The 18,712-nt window shown below is 43.6% G+C and overlaps 1 long non-coding RNA gene across 1 annotated transcript in view; it reads left to right on the forward strand.

Annotated features, from left to right (window-relative positions):
* Positions 1-1,790: 1,790 nt before the first annotated feature.
* The window catches only part of LOC102261449, a 22,054-nt gene continuing 5,132 nt past the window's right edge, over positions 1,791-18,712 (forward strand). Inside the window, exons 1-2 of the long non-coding RNA XR_314542.2 lie at positions 1,791-1,818; positions 2,026-2,142. This is a non-coding gene — a long non-coding RNA (uncharacterized LOC102261449). The remainder of the gene's footprint in view (positions 1,819-2,025; positions 2,143-18,712) is intronic.

The raw sequence follows: 18,712 nt of genomic DNA on the forward strand, positions 1-18,712 counted from the left end.
CCACACTCGAGGGGCCAAAGAGCCGAATGTGGCTCACGACCCGCAGTTTGCCGACCACGGGGTTAGGGTATTGACTTTGAAGCTAGACTGCCTCCTCCACTTAGGAGCTGCACGCCCTTTGTCAAGTTACTTGGCCTCTCTGTGCCTCAGGTTCCTCATTTGTAAAGGGGATAATGCCAGACTCCTTCGCATGAGGTTGAATGAGGACCAGATTAGTAAGCACATGCCAAGTACTTAGCATCATGCCTGGCACATTGGAGGCACTCGGGAAATATTAGTCTGCTCTTTTTAATGCTCAGAGGCTGCAGTGAGACCCCCTCAAAGAATGGGAAGATAAATTATCTTTGGAGGGTCCACCTGGATCCCAACAGTTATGCGCAGAATCTGAGAGAAACAGCTTGGCTTTCAAGCCTCTGAGATTTGACCAATTTGATTACATATTTTAATTCATTTAAAGATAAATGATGTCAATCGATTGCAAGGGCACAGTCACCATGAAAACTAAGAAGAAGGAGAGGCCCTGAGACAAAGGTGGGCACGTCCATCTGACTCTGTCTTGGTTGGCAGTGGGGCCGGAGCGTTAGCCATCATCTTTTAAGAGTTCTCAGCCTACTCTTAAGTCAGACCCTCTGGTGGAGATGGCTGCCCCGCGCAGTCTTAACAATTTCCACCTTTCACCTGCCTAAGTCTTCTCCGTCCTGATTCAGGACCACAGCTGGCGAGCTTCCCTGCCAGATCCATCTACAAGAGGAGAATGGCTTTATGCATCAGTCACGTGACCGGGTTAAGTTGCTCTCTTTGTGTTACTTTAATACTAAAGATCAGTCCAAGGACCATGGCGAGTCATTAAGTGAATAACTGCTGTATAGGAAACCACTTGGAAGACAGCTGTCAGCACTTTTCTTTTTTTTCCTCCTTTTTTTTGTCAGCCCTTTTCATACTGTAAACTTCTGTGGACAGAAGTCTTTCTCTGCCAGCTGACACATAAAGGAGCAGCTCCAAGCCCAGGAAGGGGCCAGTGTCCAAGGTGCCATGTACGTTGCCAGCAGGGGCATTGAGCGTCCTGAGCAGGATCCGATCCACCTGGAACCAAAGTCCCCAGGTGGGCTTCCTTCTAGCAGCCAACTTGGCTGCTGAGCCTGGCAGATGCCGTGGGAGACTCAAAGTGCTTCGGACAAGTTGATTTAGGAGGCAGAACAGGCCATGTTAAGGCTCTGTTTGTTATGAAACAATAGTGACTAAGGCAATGGCTCTGACCTCAGCTGTGTCACCAAATAAAAGAATACCTTAGTGACAGGAATGTGAGCTGATTACCTCGAGTGGCTTTCAAAACGCCCTGGATCCTGCAGCCTGAACTAGGTCTCAGCAGCTGAGAAGGAGCCAGATGGGAGTCAGAGGCCTTTTTCTCTTCCCCACACACTCCAGGCCTCTCGTGCTCCAAGCTGTCATCCGAGCTGCCCTTCCAGCACCATGCAATGACATGAACGCCTTTCTTCCCTGTCGCTGCCAACACCCATCCTCCAAATCTCAACAACAGAGCTCAGAGGCACCAGTTCAGTGGTTCTCAACCCTTTCACCACTCAAACCCTGTTATTAGTTCATTTCCTGGGCCCTGAGTTTTGAAAGATTTCTGACTTTCAGATGAACAGAATTTACCAAGTAATAATTACATAATTAACCAAAGACTTACATAATGGCCACGCTGAACTTTTGATTGGCAAATAACTGTGCTGAGTTCATCTCTTTTAGCCCAAAGCAAAGAAAATTGATGTGTTTCTCAGTCAGGGGCAGCCTGATCTCAGATAACTGCAGCTTTAGGTAGGTTCTCCTGCAGGAAATAGCCAGAGGAAGCCCAATGACTAATTTCTAGGCTCTCTGGAGGCCTGAGCGCCCTCTATGGGGAACCATCAATCTAATCCCTCCCCCCCGCCCCCCCAAACTCACTTCTCAAATGAATGCATTTATTTGTTACATTGGGACAAGTGGACAGGTAGCTAACATTTATTTCATCTCTACCATGTACAGGACATTGTGTGCAGTCTCATCACAGATGTGATCTCACTGAGGATTCATATCTCCTTTATGAGATAGCTGGTGCTGTCATCTCATCCCCATTTTACAGATGAGGAAACAGAGATACAGGTAAGTGGCTTTCTCAAGGGCATATAACTAGTAAGTGGCACAGTTAGGACCTGACCCAGGGTTTTCTTGTTTTGTTTTAATGGCTTTATTGAGATATAAGTCACATAGAACTCACCTTCTCAGTGTGAACAATCCAAAGATCCTCAGTATGTTCCCAGTTGTGCAACCATCACCACACTTTATTTTAGAACATTTTCATCATCTCATAAAGAAACTCCCACTTCCCCCAAATTTCCCTCCCCATCTTGGGCAACCACGAATCTACTTTCTGTCTCCTAGAATAGACTTGACAATTCTGGACATTTTGTAATAATTTACCCAGGTTTTTAGACGTTAGAATCCACATACATCAAATTCTAGCCCAGGAATCAAGGCAGATTACAAATTTACAAAACAGTCATAATCTTATTGACTGTTTCTTATTTTTACTTTTTTTAAAAAAATTAAATCTTTATTGTTCAGATTATTACAGTTGTTCCTCTTTTTCCCCCCCAATAGCTCTCCTCCACCCAGTTCCCACCCCACCCTCTTCCCTTACCTCTCCCACTGTCCTCATCCATAGGTGTACAATTTTTGTCCAGTCTCTTCCTGTACCCCACAACCCTTTCCCCGGAAGAATTGTCAGTCCACTCCCTTTCCATGCCCCTGGTTCTATTATATTCACCAGTTTACTCTGTTCATCAGATTTTTTATTCACTTGATTTTTAGATTCACTTGTTGATAGATTATGTATTGCTGTTCATAATTTTTATCTTTACCTTTTTCTTCTTCCTCTTCTTAAAGAATACCTTTCAGCATTTCATATAATGCTGGTTTGGTGGTGATGAACTCCTTTAGCTTTTTCTTATCTGTGAAGCTCTTTATCTGACCTTCAATTCTGAATGATAGCTTTGCTGGATAAAGTAATCTTGGTTGTAGGTTCTTGCTATTCATCACTTTGAATATTTCTTGCCACTCCCTTCTGGCCTGCAAAGTTTCTGTTGAGAAATCAGCTGACAGTCGTATGGGTACTCCCTTATAGGTAACTGACTTTTTTTCTCTTGCTGCTTTTAAGATTCTCTCTTTGTCTTTTGCTCTTGGCATTTTAATTATGATGTGTCTTGGTGTGGTCCTCTTTGGATTCCTTTTGTTTGGGGTTCTCTGCACTTCCTGGACTTGGAAGTCTATTTCTTTCACCAGGTAGGGGAAGTTTTCTGTCATTATTTCTTCAAATAGGTTTTCAATATCTTGCCCTCTCTCTTCTTCTGGTACCCCTATAATTCTGATGTTGGTACGCTTGAAGTTGTCCCAGAGGCTCCTTACACTATCTTCGTATTTTTGGATTCTTTTTTCATTTTGCTTTTCCGGTTGGGTGTTTTTTGCTTCTTCGTATTTCAAATCTTTGACTTGATTCTTGCGATCCTCTGGTCTGCTGTTGGGAGTCTGTATAATATTCTTTATTTCAGTCAGTGTATGCTTAATTTCTAGTTGGTCCTTTATCACAACATCGAGGGTCTCACTAGATTTCTTAAGGATCTCAATACATTTATCGGCGGTTTCCATAAAATTCTTGAAAAATCTTAGAACCGTGGTTTTGAACTCTATATCCAGTCGTTTGCTGTCCTCCATTTCTGTCATTTGTGACCTGTTTCTTTGTCTTCGCATTTTGTCTGCTTCCCTGTGTTGGTAGAGTGGTTTTGTGTGCTAGGTGTCCTACAGGGCCCAGTGGCTCAGCCTCCCCAGTTACCTGAGGTGGACACTCTTGGTGCACCCCCTTGTGGGCTTTGTGCACAGTCTTGTTGTAGTTATGCCTTGATTGTTTTAGGTGTCACTGGGAGGAATTGACCTCCAGGCCAATTGGCAGTGAGAATCAGCTGTGTCTGCAGTGGGAGAACTTCTGTGCTGAAGACACCCTTCTGGGGCAAGACTTGCTTCAGTGGGGCTTTGGTGCTCACTGAGTCTGCCCCCTGAGTGTGTTCCTTATGAATCTGAGGAGTTGTAATCTGGGTGGTCCCACTCTGACCACTGGGTACACTGGCTCTTGGATCAGCCTGGGTGGGGCGGGGTCTCAGGGGATCAACAGGGCAGAGCAAGCAGCTATGGCTGATCCTCAGCCCTGCCCTAAGGGGCCCTGTGTCTCAGTGTCCCAATAATGGCTGCAAGCACCTCTGAGGGAAAGACACTCTCAAGTTCTGAGTTCTGCCCGCTGCCAGACAGTCCAGTTTCTCCCCGTATGAGTCCTGGGTCCCCAGAGACTTCCCAGAACTGGAGTTCAGAGCAGTCGGGAGCTTGTGACTCCCTCCCAATTCAAAAAGACAGCGGTGTCCTCAGGTGCCAGCCCCTTTCCTCGCGTGCTCGAGCCTCTGTACCTCTGCACTTTACTTCCGAAGCTCCTCTGAGTCTCAGTGTGCTTTTCTCTTTCCTTCTAGTTGTAGAATTTCCACTCAGCCAGCCTTCCTGTAGTTCTGGATGATGTCCGTTTTGTCTTTTCGTTGTATTTTTGAAGTTGTTGTGGGAGTCAGCAATTTCCGGTGTTTACCTATGCTGCCATCTTGGTTTCCTCCTCTTATTTTTACTTTGAAAGTTCACAGAATGCACAAAGGCTACATTCTTCATGTTTGAAGTTCACAAAAATGCAAGTATTCCATGCTGGGGTAAAAAATGGCATGCAATTACTTGGCTGCCAAATAGCTGAATTTGCACGGCAGTTCTTCCCCTTCTCTTATGCCACTCTGCCAGGCAATTGCCCAGCCCTTTGAGGAGAGGAGACCTCTGTTCGTGCCCTTTGTTAGCCTTCTCATCATTTGGCTTTGAGCTGGGTCACCGCAGCTGACTTCAGGGCACCTGATGTATCTCCTTCTGCAGGTTGGGAGGGTCCCAGCCCAGGTGGTGTGATGGCCCCTTCCACCTGAGGAAGTTTTCTGTGGTTGCTGGATCTCCAGTTCTCTTCTCCTTAACCTTCCCTTATCTTCCAATTGCTGTTGGCAACATGATTTATTCTCCTGCCACAGGCGGTGGGTGTTTAACACCCGTGTTTTCCATATAGAATTCCCCTCTTGTCAGCTGCTTCGTCTCTCAGGTTCAGGTTCTGTTTTCCCAGGTGATTAATTGTTCCTGCTAGATTCATCATGTAGTATCTCCAGGGTCTGTTCTGAAAGTGTTTGGCTGGTGCCTTGGGCTTCAGGGAAAATTCTCACATTCTGCAGTCTAGACAGGTCATAACAAACATGGGTAGGCCTCCTTGAAACTGGTATTCTACAAGGAGTCACCACCTCTTTGCTCATATGTTCATTGATTGATTGATTTGTTTATTTTTTTCATTGGCTTGTTCAGAGTATCCTCAGCGTACCAAGCACTATGGGTGTGTGGGACACAGCCTCACTTGCTAAACAGTGATCTCTCCACCAGCCCTGTTCCTCTTTTGAGATACACATGCACAAGGTTCCAGATATGGGTCTAAACTGGGGTTCATGAAGCTTTAGATAACCATGGGCCTCTTTCTGGAGTGTCAGATTTACTGAATATGTCAGGAGGGAATTTTTGTATTAAATAAAGGACTGACCTATTATGAGGAAGAATTATAAATGAGAATGGCTTTTAAAGATTTCAAAGGTTTTATGAAATTTCAAAGACATTTTGGGGGCTTGTGGGGAACTTCTTTGATTCCATTCCTCTTCCCCCACTACAACACACACACATCAGACACACACCCAGACCCACTTCAGGGAGACACTGACAACCTCTTTGCTAGGCACAAGGGCTTCTGGCTCCAAGGGGATGTAGGAACCCCTTGATTTTGCCTCTTACTATTCAATTTGAAAAGCTTTAGGCAAGTGTACAATATAGTCTTTAAACTGGTGTTTTACACTGGGTCTGACAGACATCCAGCAACCATTACCCACCAACGGACCCAGGTCACCCAATGAACCCCAAAACCTCCACTGGAAGCCAGAGAGGTGAATCCTCTTCCATGTGCCTAGGATGTAAAAGCTGTTTTGTTACACAGCACCAGGATCCTTTCCTAAGTGAAAGGGGAGAAAGATGTTAATTCTAGGATATGCCATTGGTGGCCCAGAGATGACTGACCAGTAATGTGGCTGGCACCATTTATTGATCAATCAGTGCCCACACTCGGTTAGTGTTTAAATATTTTGAAAAATAAGGTATAATACTAAGTAGTTTTATTTTTTAAAGTATTTTTTATTGATTTCAGAGAGGAAGGGAGAGGGAGAGAGAGATAGAGACATCAATGATGAGAGAGAATCATTGACTGGCTGCCTCCTACATGCTGCTCACTGGGGATCGAGCCCACAACCCGGGCATGTGCCCTGACCGGGAATCAAACCATGATCTCCTGATTCATAGGTCGATGTTCAACCACTGAGCCACCTCCACCAGGCAGTAGTTCTTATTTTTAACAATTCACTCTACTACATGGCCTTAAATGCCTGCCTACCTCTCACGAATGTTTCCAGGCCCCCCTCAGTTTATCAGTTTATCTGTTTATCTAATTCCAGACATGAATAGGGATGGGGCACCTTTCTTACTCCTGCTGATGGATCAACCATAGTTCAGAACATTGACTAAACTATGAAATTTGGGTGTGTTTCCTAAGCTCTCTATGCCAACTTCTTCACCTGAAATGTGGCCACTGGTAGTTCATACTTCACAGGGTTGTCGTGAAATGGCTCAAAATATGTAAGGTACTGAGTGACATACCTGGCACATTGGGAAGTTTCAGTAAATATTCCCTATCCATTCAATAAATATGTATTGAATATATTTATGGTTGAAAACTACTCATCACCAAGGAATACCTTTATTATTGTGTCTCTATGTGCCCCAGTTTAAGAACCGATGCCATAACACGAGAATTAATCCATTAGTAGGTTGGAGTTATCTATCTTTAAAGAAAAATCAATTTGGTTTTAGAAAAAGCTTGAGAATCTTTAGTGATTTCTCATTCTCTTTTAGGATTTTCTAGGTTCATTTCTGTCCTTTTGGCATTCTGTTTACTTTATGCTTCTCAAAATATATTTGTGTGTGTGCGCACATGTGTGTGCATGTACTACTTCAAGATATACCACATTTGCTTAATTTCTTGTACTTGTGAAAAACTTACAGATTATTAATACTCAAAAAGGACTGACCTCCTTGGACTCTAGTGCATCTCACTGGGATACAATTGCAAGGTTCCATCAATGCTAATCTGCTTAGTGACATGAGGGCTCTGGGATCTCATTTATCTAACACGATTTTCTCTTTAACTCTAGAAAGTCCGTTAAACCTGCCATTTATATCTTCCCTGTCAGTGATTAAAAGGTACAGCATTCTTTCTCTTTTGGTTCTAAGACCCACTTGGCAAGTGGATTAATTCACACAGTTTGGCGCAGTACACCTTGGGAGAAAGAAAAAAGGAACAGTGAAACCCCCCCACCCCCTTTCTCCTGCATTGTGGGCTCTTATTTTATTTTTTGTCATTTGGGCCCATCTTTCTTAATGGGAGCCTCTGTCTTTGTTTCCAGCTACTCTCTATCGCTCCTAAGAGGTTAAGGGATTTAAAATCAAACTCTCTCCTTTGTATTTAGAGGTCACCTGAGCCATTATTGTATCTGAATTTGAATATCTCTCTCATAAAAGGGTTCATAAGAGAAGCTTGATCAAGACTGACTAGCTCAATGACTATGGAACCCATTGCTCTGCATTTGAGCTTTCTTTTAGCTTGATTCTGATACACACATTTGATTCTTTAGGTTTCAGGCTTAGAGTTTCAAGTTTCTTTTTAAAGGGAATGGGAGCTGATATAACTTCAAGGAATTATTTTCCTTAATCATAGAATAGATTACATCACTTCCTTTGTGATTATTTTTATACACTTCTGCCAGCTCAGCCTTGCAATCCGGATACAAATGACAGGATGCTGGAGATGGAAGGAGATTAAAGATCATCTAGACTCAACCTCTCACTTTACAGATAAGGAAACTATGAGAAGTGAGGTGATTTGGTCAGAGTCACAAAGTTACAACTGATTATATTTTCTGTAATTATTTGATTAAATCCATCCTTCTGAGCCATTGTGTTATAAACTGGGGGAAAGAGCAGGGAATAGGAGGAAGTTTGCGATATCAAAGTCAATGACAGAAAGTGAACTGGGTGAATTATGGGTCATGTTCAAATGGGGAACCAGAGGTTACCAGATAGTCAAAACCAAAGATGGGGTGCAAACAGGAGACACAGGTGAGAAGTCAAAGCGGGGAGTTTGATTCTAAATCCCTTAGCCTCTTAGGATGGGAATTCATGAAGAGCTGGTCAAGTGCCAAGAAGCAGAATTGTGAAAAGAACTTGAAATCCATGAGCTGATGGTTGCCAAAGGGGAGGTGGTAGGGGATGGGAATAAATACAGTGTGAGGTGAAGCAAAGCAGTACTTAGAAGTTTACATCTAAAATACCAACATAGCCCTAACCGGTTTGGCTCAGTGGATAGAGCATCAGCCTGCAGACTCAAGGGTCGAGGGTTCAATTCCGGTCAAGGGCATGTACCTTGGTTGCGAGCACATCCCCAGTGGGGAGTGTGCAGGAGGCAGCTGATCGATGTTTCTCTCTCATCGATGTTTCTAACTCTCTATCCCTCTCCCTTCCTCTCTGTAAAAAATCAATAAAATATATTAAAAAAAAAATAAAATACCAACATAGCCCAGACTGGTGTGGCTCAGTGGTTGAGCATCAACCTAAGAACTAGGAGGCCATGGCTCGATCTCTATTCCCCCCTCCCTGGGGACGTGAAAGAGGCAGCCAATCAATGATTCTCTATCATCACTGATGTTTCTATCTCTCTCCCTCTCTCTGAAATCAATAAAAATATATATATTTAAAATAGCAACATAAGTAAAAAGAGAAGCTAATCAAATTTAACAGAGTATAAAAATAATAGTATATCATTGCAAATGATATATTCAATAATGCAAGGTATTAACATTAGAAAGTTAAGTTTATTTTAACATTACTAGTCAAATAGAGGGAAATCATGCAATAATTTTAATAGATGCAAAAAATGTTATCCAATTATTACAAGCACTTAGTAACCTAGAAGTAGAAAGAAATGATTTAATTTAGTAAAGGGTATTTGCAAACAAAACAAACCAAAACATAACAAACCAACCACAAACAAAGGAAATAGAGAAAGCATCATTTATATTAATGAAACATTAAAAGCATTCTTTGTGAGAAAGAAAAAAGAGTACAGAGAGCTAGACTTGTTGAAGTACAGCAGGGTCATTGCCTCTGCTTTTCACCAAGTTTCCTAGGTGATTCTTATTCATACTCACTTCCCCCTCAACTAAAAGGGGGTTGGAACCAGAACTACCAGCTCTGACCAGAAAGCCCACAAGCCTGTTTCTATCTCTCTCCCTCTCTCTGAAATCAATAAAAATATATATATTTAAAATAGCAACATAAGTAAAAAGAGAAGCTAATCAAATTTAACAGAGTATAAAAATAATAGTATATCATTGCAAATGATATATTCAATAATGCAAGGTATTAACATTAGAAAGTTAAGTTTATTTTAACATTACTAGTCAAATAGAGGGAAATCATGCAATAATTTTAATAGATGCAAAAAATGTTATCCAATTATTACAAGCACTTAGTAACCTAGAAGTAGAAAGAAATGATTTAATTTAGTAAAGGGTATTTGCAAACAAAACAAACCAAAACATAACAAACCAACCACAAACAAAGGAAATAGAGAAAGCATCATTTATATTAATGAAACATTAAAAGCATTCTTTGTGAGAAAGAAAAAAGAGTACAGAGAGCTAGACTTGTTGAAGTACAGCAGGGTCATTGCCTCTGCTTTTCACCAAGTTTCCTAGGTGATTCTTATTCATACTCACTTCCCCCTCAACTAAAAGGGGGTTGGAACCAGAACTACCAGCTCTGACCAGAAAGCCCACAAGCCAAAGTCCAGTTTTGGCTGTTTGGTTTGGAAAATGTGTCTAGAGACAGGGAAGCTCACTCAATTAGCTTGGACTCGCAGGTGTGTAAGTAAATTGATGGCCTGGGAAGATTGAGGAAGGCACACAAAGGGAGCAGTAAAAGTACATTAGCTGTTGAACAGACTTACTTAGACAGAGAACTGATGGAGGCCAGAGGGAAGGGGAGGGGAGGGGAGGAGTGTTGGGGTGAAATAGGTGATGGGATTAAGAAGTACTAACTGATAGTTACAAAATAATAGGGAAATACGGTAGAGGACAGGGAATTTAGTACCAATATTGTAACAAATACCTATGGTACCGTGGGCACTGAATTATCAGGAGGAACACTGTGTAATATCTATCTGCTATACTGTACATCTAAAACTAATACAAAATAGTGTTGAATGCAAACTGTAATTTTTAAAAAAGTAGCTATTCAAAATAAAATAAAACAAACACATCTGAAAATCTCTTTATTCTGTTTTCATACTTGATTGACAATTTGACTGGATGTAAAATTCTAGGTTGAAATTTATTTTGTTTTGTATTTTAAACTTGTTGCTCCACTGTTACCTGGCTGTTGAAAAGACCATAATGCCATTCTGATTCTCATTCTGTTATGATTTGTTCCCCTAGAAGCTTTTAGAATCAGCTTTTATTCCTGATGTTCCTCATTTTCACATTTTGGGAGGTCTTTTTCATTTGTTTGCTGATCATCCAGTGGGCTTTTGACAGTGAAGTGTGCTGACACCAGGGTCAGATGGTCCAGATTCAAAGTCTGGCTCCCTCCTTACCAGCTATGGCATTGGTTAAGTTACTCACCTGTCCCTGAAGGTATCTTTGCCTGTAAAATCATGAGGAATCTCATGACATTGCTGTGGGATTAAAGTAAATAACTAAATGTAGCGTGTAGAACAGTGCCTGGCACAGGGTGGCACCTCGGTACAAGGTTTTGCTATAATGACATAGTCATCGTCAGCGTTCAGGTCTGTGCACTCAGCGTAGTGAAGGATGCCGTGCTCACTTAAGTATGTATCTTTCCCAGAGGTCTGGCTTCTCTCACAGACGGCCCTCCAGGAAGATCACCTGGCACCAGCTAACATGCTCATTGCCCGGAGGGGAGGTTTCCATCACTGTTGAGTTCTGTCTCTGTCACCACCTACGTGGCTGGGCAGGCTCTCAGTGGCAGCTGCTCCAATCCTTCCTGTCACTCACAGGCCTGCTTCAATAGGACCCTGGCTCATATCTCATGTTACTTATCTTTCGTCTCCTGCCCTAGGGATTCCCTGTTCACACTGATGCATGAGACTCTGGGGTCTACTCAGCACCCATATGTGCCTGCTGCCTCCCAGGCAGGGCCCGAGATCCTGCCAGCAGACATGCAAACATAGGAGTCTGCCGGCTTTTGTCACTCATCTGGACACCGTGCTTCTGCAATGAGATCTGGCTTCCTTGGTGGGCTCTGGAAGGGCCGGGGGAGCCACCAAGGAGTCTGTATGTGTGTGTGTGTGTGTGGGCAGGGGAGCAAGGGTTAAAATCTAATGGGCAAGTTTGACTAATGGAAATGGGAGCCAGGAGATCAATGTTCCTATTTCCTCCTAGTTGAGTTGAGAGGCTGAAAAGCAATCAGCTGCATTTGTGAGAATCCATGGCCAGCCTGAGAGCACCCTCTCTTCTATTTATTCTCCCTCATTTCTCCCTTCCTCCCTCTTTGCCCTCATCCCTGCTGTCCTGGGATTTTCCTCCTAATAAAGGGTTAGCACATAAACCTATGCCTTTGGCTCAGTTTCATAGGGAATCCAGATGAAAACATTAAGTTCAAGAGTTTGGGCTCTGGGGCTGAACTCTGGGATTGATCCTGGTCCTGGCCCTGCTGGCCCCAGGGCACTGGGCAAGTTACCTAACCTCTACCGCTCTGTGCTCCTGTTTATTCACCAGTAAAATGGGGATAATCACAGTTGCTACCTCAGGGTTATTGCCACCTGATAAATGTTAGCTGTCATCAGTTCTGTAAAGATCTTTTTTTTTTTTAATATAGTTTCCTGCCCTCTGTTTTCTTGATTCTGTTTTCTGAAAAGGCCATTAGGTGATATATTGGTCCTCCTGAACTGATTCTCTATGTCTTTCATATTTTCTCTATCTTTGTATTTTTGTTCTAGTTTATGAGAGGTACCTTCTTCTTTATATTCTAAGCCTCAATAGAGTTTTTATTTTGTATCATGCTTTAAATTTCCACAGTTATTTTGTTTTGTAGTTGTTTCATTTTATCACATTCCATTTATTTTGGGGGGAGAGTATATAATATCTTCTCAAATATTTGAGGGGACTAATTAGAAGCTAATTTTTTTAACCTATATTCGACCTTATTGCCTATTCATCTAGTTTCTTTCTTTCTTTCTTTCTTTCTTTCTTTCTTTCTTTCTTTCTTTCTTTCTTTCTTTCTTTCCTTCTTTTTCTTTTTTCTGCTTATTTTGGTTTCTTTGAGGGGAGAGAGAGAGAGACTTTGCGGGGAGGAGGGAAAGTTCCTCCAGTGGTTGACGGTGCTTGATAGTCTGTTTGTAGTTAAGATTATGGCATCAATAAGTGGATGGGAAGTTCTGGAAGTTATATTTGTGTCCTGGGGCAGGGGGAGGGTGACATGCGGGGTTCTTCCTCTGGGGCTGGGGCAGGGCCTTGTCTGCGTCCAGGGCAGAGGAAGGTGCCTGGGCTCCAGTCAGTCCGTTTGCAGACTTCCATTCCTCCTGCTCCACTTTCAGCCCAGAGGACTTTCTTCTGTCCTTTGTTGAAGTCTGATGCCTCTCCCTTTCAGTTTCTGCGAACAACCCTCTGATCTCTTGGCCCAGGGACATCCCATCAGCCACTAGTGAGGGCTGTCAGTTTCCACTTTTCAATGACAAACCCAATTCCTTTTCTTTTTTATTTTTTAATATATTTTTATTTATTTCAGAGAGGAAGGGAGAGGGAGAGATAGAAATATCAATGATGAGAGAGAATCAATAATCGGCTGTCTCCTGCATGCCCCACGCTAGGGATCCAGCCTACAACCTAGGCATGTGCCCCGCCTGGGAATCGAACCTTGAGCTCCTGGTTCATAGGTTGACGCTCAGCCACTGAGTCACACCAGCTGGGCCCACTTCTTTCCTTTGGCACTCCTGGCTTCTCTGAACTTAGGCACCTGAAATCTCCGTGAGCTTTCCACTGAGAGCTGTTGCCTCTCCTCCACCCACCTGCTCTCACCTTCCAGAAATCTGCTGCAGTCTGTTTCCTGTATTCCCTCCTGTTCTTTCATCCTCCTGGTTTTATAGCTCCCCCAACCTTACCCCCACTCCCCTTTGCTTTCATTTGAGTAGATCTTTAATCAGAAGAATTTTGCCTGCTTCTTTCTAAAGGCTGGTCTTCCACCAAATAAAAGGAAACATTATATGTCCCATCACGGCCAATAAAACAGTCTTCAGTGCCTGATTGTTCACTCCAGCAGGAACAAGGCAAGCTGGAAAGCTTTGAAGCTTTTTGGAGGGGTTCCTGGGAGCCTCTGCTGTGGAATCCAGCCTTTCTTCCCCACACTCCTGGGCTCCCTCCCTGTTTGAGCTTCTCGCTTCTCTGGGGCATTGCCAACTTCCTGCTCCTTTGCCTTAGTGACAACAGCACTCTTCTCCCCTCTCACAATCCTTTCTGTTTTGTTCCCAGGAGTAGAGTTACCAGATTCAGCAAATAAAAACACAAGACGACCAGTTATATGTGAACTCAGATGAACAATGGATAGGTCTTTTAGTGTAAGTACGTCCTAGACAATATTTGGGACATACTTATACCAGCATGTTTTCACTGTTTATTGGATATTTAAATGTCACCGGGTGTGCTGTATTTTATCTGGAAAATCTATCCAGGTGGCCTCTCTTTTATTCTCCGCAGATCAAGGTAGGCCTCAGTCAGTGGTACAAAAGGGCTTTGTCTTCATACCATTTCTTCTCTTAAAGGGACCTACAGCTATTTACATAGTATGTGGCTGGCTACACCCCTGCAGTGTAAATTAGAGCCTGCTTATTCATTGTTGAGTTAGGGACTCAACCATATTTCTCAGTTGTCTTTAGTGCCCCAGCCTCAGATCCAATAAATAAAGTGTTGCTCTAATAGTGTTTGTGCCATTGTGTGGCTGCCTTTGTTCCTTGTCTGTACCCACGCAGGGCCTTGGGGCGAGACAGCCCTACCATCCTGCTGTGATATTGTCTCCATGTCCAGCATCTCTGGTTTATTCTTGGAGTAATTCTTGCCAGATCTTGGAGATATATATATATATATATTTCAGAGAGGAAGTGAGAGGGAGAGAGAGATGGAAACATCAATGATGAGAATCGTCAATCAGCTGCCTCCTTCATGCCCCCCACTGGAGATCCAGCCCGAAACCCAGGCATGTGCCCTGACCAGGAATTGAACGGTGACCTCTTAGTTCATAGGTCAATGCTCCACCACTGAGCCACACCCGCTGGGCCAGATCTCGGTTTTTAAGAACATTACCACATCCCATTAGTTTCTTCATTAACATGCGCTGGCAGGTGACAGGTGTGTGGAGCAGGGTTTGTTGGCACTGTGTGCACGAGAACATGGACTTGAGAAAGATCACTTGTCCTAAAGAAAAGCTCAGTTAGGAGTGAACTGATCCCATGAAAGAACACAGAAAACAAATATAAACTGCTCAAGAAAGCAATTCACAGGATAACATTACCATTTTCATCCAATCACTGTGGAGTTGCCCTTTCTGGGCTCATTTCCTTTAGGATATTCTTCTTTTCGAGTTCTAAGCCTGTCCTTTGATTTCGCTCCTGACTCTGGAAGGAACTCTCCTGGCTACATTCCTGAGGAGACCCAAGGGGGTCAGCTATTAACAGCTGGGCTAAATATACCCCTCCCCGGAGCCTTCCCCCCAAGCCTGCATCCTCTCCCAGCTGCGCTGATTTCCTTCCTGCTTCCTTCCCACCCGCAGGGCAGCCTCCTCGAGGCCCGGCCTCAAGGGTCAGCCTCAGAGGTTGGCGGGATGAGCTGAGAGACTTCTTCCAGGCCCAGTCTATTTACCTGACAGGTTGGCCCACTGCTCTGCATGGCCCCTTCACCAGCACACACATTTGTACACAGCTGTACATCCTTTGTATTTTGCCTCCATGCAAAATACAAAGCACACCCCTCACCGAGCAGCAGAGCCTCATGCTAAACAAGGGTTTCTCTACGTGGGATTTGTGTTCTTCAGCAAATGGCAGGGCACTTCCCCTTCCCACCCCTTCCCCCACCCCGCCCAATGACAAGAAATAAACCAGAGAGTCTGAAATGAGAAGCTATATTTTTTTTCCCGGGTGTGGAACTTTCTGTGCTAAAACCACCTTCCGTCGCCTTCCCCACGGCCACCCTGCAAATTCCCTTTAGCTTTCTTACATGAGCTGAGAGAAGAGATGGGGAGAGAGCTCATCAAAACTGTACTTGGGAAGCTTTTTGCCAAACACAACCCAGAGATTTGGGGAAATTTCACATTCAAGCAGCATAAGGAGTAGCCAGTAATTTTCTTTGAAGGCATCTGTGAGAAAGGAACCTTAAGAGATTGAAGGGAAAGGTGTAATAATAGTTCTCATTTGTAAAAACCCCTCTAAAGAGCTATTTAAAATGTTTATAGCTTGCTTGCATTTTGCTATTCCAGTACATGTTTCTAGTACGTAAGAAACAGAAAAATCTGTGATTGTAAATCTCTAGAGCAGCGGTTCTCAACCTGTGGGTCACGACCCCTTTGGGGTCGAAAGACCTTTTCACAGGGGTCGCCTAAGACCATCGGAAAACACATATATAATTACATATTGTTTTTGTAATTAATCACTATGCTTTAATTATGTTCAATTTGTAACAATGAAATTGGGGGTCACCACAACATGAGGAACTGTATTAAAGGGTCGCGGCATTAGGAAGGTTGAGAACCACTGCTCTAGAGTTTGAACCCAGAACACAAGCTAATTTTAGCAAATCCTCCACCTACTCCTTCAGGCTTCACAGCCCATGGCACTCTGCCTCCACCTGGTGGCAGTGTACAGAAACTGAGTCCTGACCATCCACCCACACCCCCATTTGTGTGTGTGTGTGCTGAGAGCCTCCCTTTGGGGAACTGAATCTTAAGGACCAAATATAAAGATGCCAAGTTGTCTCATATGATACTGTTGTCCTTACAGGAAATGCAGAGTCAATTTGGAGCAAAGACTATGTCTTGAAATTTGTTTTACACCTCGTCCTGTGAATTACTATGAGCCCTTGAAGCTTTACAAAATAACCGATTACCTTAATCTCTTAGAGAATATTGTAAGCAGACACTGTGAAGTGCATAATTTGTGAAAAAAGTCATTAGTGTGTAGATCTTGTTAGATTATAATAATCAAATAAAACTTGTAAGAAATATATTAGTCAGACATGGTTCATTATATCCATTATCGAACCGAGTCCCACAGTTATTAGTTCACATCAGGGGATTTAAGTGGGATTACTTTTACACAGGTAAAAATTTTTTCTGTATATTCTTTTTTTCTTCTTAGTTTGTTAATTCTCCAGCCTGTGAAATAATTGCTAAAGTTCAATTTATCATCAACGTACGTTGTGGGAGCAGAAGGTTCAAATCTCACTTTTGCACTTTGCTGCTTCTTCAGGGAACTCATTTCACTTCCCTAGGGCTGGGTTTCCAGGCCTGTAAAATTGAGATAATTATTTTTGTCATCGTGTTGGTGAAAACGTCAAATGCTGTGTGTATGTGTGCTCTGTTATCCAGATGTTAGCCCCAGGGACATTATCATCACTTGCAAATTGAAGGCAAAGATTCCAGATCCTACTTCCCAGCCCCTGGCTGCCTTCTGCCCTCTATTTATATCTCAGGACGGGAGTTTCCCTGGAATACACCCAGAATTCTAATTCCCTCTCAGCCTGCTGGTCCTCCTTCCTGCCAGGATCTCTCCCAAGCCCCTTGCCCTCATCCCCACACAGGATGAAAGTTACCAAAAGAGAAGGGGGCCAACCTAGCCAGGATGTGGGGTTCTGTGGGATGGGGAGGTTGTGGTGAGTGTGGATGGATCCAGAGCCTGCTACCTGGGTGTGCTGCCACAGAGGGAGGGGTGAGGTGAATGGTGGGAGTGCAGGGGTGGGGAGAAGTGGGGGTTGGCTCATTCTCCTTGCAGGGCTCACCCAGCTTCCACAGGACCATGTGGCATGCATTTCCGGAAAAGCTCTCTGGTGCCACACTTCATCTTACTAACCTAATTTTATCTTTGTCTTCATCTTGATTCCTCCCTAAAATGGAAAGAGTCTGCCTCAAACCTTTTGGAATGACGCTGGGGTTTCCTGCATTCTGGCTGTTTTTATTATAAGCATTCAACTCAGTGTTGTTCTCAGGCTCTAATTGCTTCCCGAGCTCTCTTCTGTGTCAACAAACAGCCCAGGATTTGCCTCTTGGCTCCCAATGCCATTCTCACCCTGGACGATACCATTTCCAATGAGCATCCACGTTGCTGGAGGGCTGCCTCTCAGGTCCTGGAATCTCTGTTATGGTTCTGGAGCTGGAGATGCTGCTGAACTCCTTCCAGAAAAAGAGGGAAAAGCAGCAGCAGCATTTCCATCTGTAGACACAACGCCTGCAGCTGAGGCCCTGCTGCCCTCTGGGCAACAGAACACACTGGATTTGAAACCTTCCAGAACAAGATGCCAGTCTGCCCCCTCTAAGCACACTGACAGCCTGCAGCACCACAGAAGCAGGTCTGGAGGTTGGTTCATCCATGCGTGGGGGCAACCTGTGCCCAAACTTGGCTTTAACACATCTGACAATGGAGGAAGGAGGCTCGTTGGGGGCCCCACAGGGTGTACATCCACACTCTTAAGGCGGCGTCTGGGCGCCGTGTCCTGGGAGCCAAAGCGCTGGGCCCTGTCTCCAGCGTGACTGGAAGAAACGTTTCTGAGATACCATTCGCCTTCACAAGACATTTCACAGGGACTTTATACATTGACAAAGCCTTTCTGTATTTGGAAACCATAATGAGTGACGCTGTCTACTTCTCATGTAACACCTTTCCAATGAAACCCAAATGAAAATCTCTTGCATGAGATTATTGCCAGACAACATTTGTCTCTATAGATAAAGCTCTGGTGTGAAAAGGGAAATTAAAGCTACGTAATCTATCATATTTTCCTCCCCAGTCTCGGGTGCCAGCTATCTTAAAGTTCAATTCATTGTCTCAACATCCTCATCTGCTCAAGCCAGGTGCCTGACACATATTTTCCGTCAGCTATTTTTTTAAATGGATTAGCTGTCTGTCTCTCTGTCTATTTGTCCATCCATTCATTTACCTATTTTTTTTTAACTGAGTTTTAATCTGTAAAAGGGCTCGAGTCCTTGGCAGAAGCAGGTATGCAGGTATAGATTAAACTTGAAACAAACTCCTCAGATTGTGGGAGAAATGGATGTTTCAAAATTGCAATAATTTCTTCACATAGTTACATTTAGACATGTTTCAAAGATTGCATGGTGAAGCACAGAGGCCCAGACATGCAGAATGGGACCAATTTCTACCTTTCCTGAGAGGAAAGTTGCACTGGGTGAACGGGGT

This window comes from Myotis brandtii, unplaced genomic scaffold (assembly GCF_000412655.1).
Source record: "Myotis brandtii unplaced genomic scaffold, ASM41265v1 scaffold781, whole genome shotgun sequence".
Taxonomy (NCBI): domain Eukaryota; kingdom Metazoa; phylum Chordata; class Mammalia; order Chiroptera; family Vespertilionidae; genus Myotis; species Myotis brandtii.